Below are 4,008 nucleotides of genomic sequence, written 5' to 3' on the forward strand. Positions count from 1 at the left end.
GGTTTTTGTTTCGTCAGAGAGAGTTCCTTTGTAGACTTTACCGAAGTATCCTTTACCCAAAGGCTCTGAACTATTCTTTGTGATTTTATTCAGGTCCTTCTCTGTGAAAATGGCCAGGCCTGTGGCCTTTTTCAGTATATTACCCCCGTTCATTTCAAAGTTCTTAGCAAGCATCCTTTTTTGGTGCATTATAAATGTTAAGAGCAGCGCAAAAACTAGGAAGAATATGCCTAGGCCGATGCCTGCGATAAAGCATGTAACGTTAGTTGTAAAAATTATTTATTATCCTCAATTCTAAATTTCTGATTAAACAAAAAGACAACTTAAGCCCACTTTTTCTCTATATCACGCCATGTGGGTACTACAGTGTGTCTTGTCACTGGTAGAAAACAGGGCTTTGGTCCAGGCCGGGTCAGCCCATTAGTCCCGGTTCAGTCCAGAACCGGAACCAATGTGGGCATTGGTCCCGGTTCGTGAGCCCAGGGGGCCGGCCGGGCCACGTGGGCCATTGGTCCCAGTTCATCTGGACCTTTTGGTCCCGGTTCCGGGACCAATGGGCCTTGCTCCTGGCCCACCACCATTGGTCCCGGTTGGTGGCTTGAACCGGGACCAAAGGCTCCCCTTTAGTCCCGGCTCATGTCACCAACCGGGACCAATGAGGTGCCTATATATACCCCTCGCTCGCGAGCAGAGCACCCCAGTGCTCTGTTTTTCTCTGGCCGACGGGGAGAAGGCTTTGTGGTGCTCTAGCTCACCTCCTATGCACATGAGGTGTTCGATGGAATGCCCGAGCCACACTACTTAAGCTTTCTCCTCTCGAAGCTCGACCTCCAAGCTCAATTTTCCTCGAGATTTGTCTAGATTTAGCGGTCCGTCACGCCTCGTCCCCGTCTTCACCGCCGTCGATCACCCGCGCCGATCTCATCACCGACACCATCGTGGTGAGCCTCTTGTTCTTATCTTCTTTCTGAAAGGAGAAATATTCTTACTTGTATGTTTAGATAGATACTTTTATCATTTTCTTACATTTATTATTGCATCTTATATAGTGCGATGGTTTTGGTATCCGCCCCCGTCGGCCTTCGTCTTGTCTATGATTCGGATGTGGTATGTATATTATCTTTATAACTATTGGTTCATTTATTCACTTGTAGAAAAAGGGCCTATAGTCCCGGTTCGTAAGGGCCTTTAGTCCCGGTTCCTGAACCGGGACTAAAGTGTCGGTACTAATGCCCTGACCCTTTAGTCCCGGTTCAATCCAGAACCGGGACTAAAGGGCGCGGCCACGTGGAGCTCCACCTTTAGTCCCGGTTGGTAACAAATTTTATGATTTTTTTTGAAATTTTTTTGAATTTTTTTTATTTTCAAACTTCTGAATTATTTTAACCTCTAGTCTGTAATCACCATCCCTCATCACTTCTCAATTTATCCTCTAATCACCCCTCATCATTCCAAATCATCTAACTTCCCGAACGGTCACCCATCCTCCCACTCCCCCAGCCTGAGCACGCTTAACTTCCGGGTTCTATTCTCCCTCGCTCCAAGTCTGCACTTGTTGTTTTCCTGACAATAGTAAGATGTCAATCCTATTAACCTTCAGGAATTTTGCTTGAGCATGAAGTGACACATTTCACTGTTTGAGTTTGAAACTATTGTTTTAAAAAACAATAATTATTTAGTAACACTAATATTTCTTGAATAATTAGTTTGACCATTGTTTAACCACAGTTTGACCATAGTTTGACCAGATTTGACCAAAATTGAAATAACTAAAATAATTATTTAGTAACATAATATTCTAGAATAATTAGTTTGACCATTGTTTGACCACAGTTTGCCCACTGTTTGAATATTTTTCAATTTTTTCCACTCTAGATCTTAAAAGCCCCGTAACTTTTTTTCTATTAGGTTTTTGAGGATTTTGAAAATGTTTAACGAGGTTCCCCGTTAAATTTGGATGTAACTTTTCGAGTAGATGATTTTTCATATAAAAAACTTTTTCATCCGAGTTAGTATGCAAAAGTTATGCCCATTTTTACAAATTTCAGAGAGATTTTGCAAATAAAGTCAAAATTCACATTTGCAAATTTTCCCAACAACTAGACCACATATCACATGAGAAACTTATTTTCTTTTATTTTTTTTAAAACTGAAAAGGCGATCCACCATCCTTCTTCAATATCATGACGCACGTCCTAGTTCATCTAGTCGACAAGATTGTCATCCTGGGGCCCGTATTTCTACACAATATGTTCCCCTTTGAGAGGTTCATGGGAGTCCTAAAGAAATATGTCCGTAATCGCGCTAGGCCAGAAGGAAGCATCTCCATGGGCCATTAAACAGAGGATGTTATCGGGTTTTGTGTTGACTTCATTCCTGGCCTTAATAAGATAGGTCTCCCTAAATCGCGGTATGAGGGGAGACTGGCTGGAAAAGGCACTCTTGGAAGAGACTCAATAATATGCAGGGATGGATATTCTTGGTCTCAAGCACACTACACAGTTCTACAGAACTCTACCTTGGTGACCCCGTATGTCGATGAACACAAGAACAGTCTGCGCTCCAAACACCCGGAGCAGTGCGACGACTGGATTACATGTGAACACATCAGGACTTTCAGCAGTTGGTTGGAAACACGTCTCAGAGGTGACAACACTGTTTGTGATGAGTTGTACTTGTTTTCCAGGGGACCATCTTTGACTGTATTGACTTACAAAGGATACGAGATAAATGGGAATACATTTTACACGATCGCCCAAGATCAAAAGAGCACCAACCAAAACAGCGGTGTCCGCTTTGATGCAACAACCGAGAGCGGAAATGATACATATTATGGTTACATAGTGGACATATGGGAACTTGACTACGGACCTGATTTTAAGGTCCCTTTGTTTAAGTGCAAATGGGTCAATCTGTTAGGCGGCGGGGTACAGGTAGACCCATAGTACGGAATGAAAACAGTGGATCTGAAAAATCTTGGGTACACTGACGAACCGTTCGTCCTAGCCAATGATGTGGCACAGGTTATCTATGTGAAGGACATGTCTACCAAACCGAGAAAAAGAAAAGATAAGGAAGCGAATACATCATACGATGAGCCAAAGCGCCACATAGTTCTTTCAGGAAAAAGGGACATCCTGGGAGTGGACGGCAAGACAGACATGTCTGAAGATTATGAAAAGTTTCATGAAATTCCTCCCTTCAATGTCAAGGCTGACCCAAGCATCCTGATAAACAATGAAGATTATCCATGGTTACGGCGCAATAAGCAAATGACACAAGCGAAGAAAAAGTGAAGACTTTCTCCCGCAACTTTGTAACACACGAACATGCTACCATTGTCCGTTTTGTACATGCACATGCTATGTGGGTGAAATTATGATACCATCCCAACTTTCAACTTTTTCAGAGTTCATTTGAAATGCTTTCATGTCTTATGGTTCGGCCCTCGTAATACCATGACCATTAGTCCCTGGCCCATGCCAACTTTCAACTTTCAACTTTCTAAAACTAATGGCACTAACAAAAAGTTTATAATTTTGCTCCTCGCCCCTGGCCCATGACCATTAGTCCCGGTTTGTGCCACAAACCGGGACTAAAGGGTTGGTCCTCGTTGCGGGCCGAGTTTAGTCCCACCTCGCCAACCGAAGGGGGCTCACACCGGTTTATAAGCCCTTCCCTCTCTGCCTTGTTGAGCTCCTCTCAAAGTGAAAATAGATGCCCTAATAGAGAAAAGTTTAACCTAAATTCATAGTGAATTTCTCTGAAATTCACAGAAATTTACTAGGAATTTCGGTTGAATTTTCTCTATAAGCGCATCTATTCTCATTTTTTTAGTAAGTTAATCACAAACTTGTTATTCAAACAATTTTCAAAGAATTCAAATTTTAACTATTCAAATTTGAAAACTAATGGCACTAACAGAAAGTTTATAATTTTTCTAAAACTAATGGCACTAACAGAAAGTTTATAATTTTGCTAACCTAAAAGCAAACAGAATTAAAAATT

This window comes from Triticum urartu, chromosome 3 (assembly GCF_003073215.2).
Source record: "Triticum urartu cultivar G1812 chromosome 3, Tu2.1, whole genome shotgun sequence".
Classification (NCBI taxonomy): domain Eukaryota; kingdom Viridiplantae; phylum Streptophyta; class Magnoliopsida; order Poales; family Poaceae; genus Triticum; species Triticum urartu.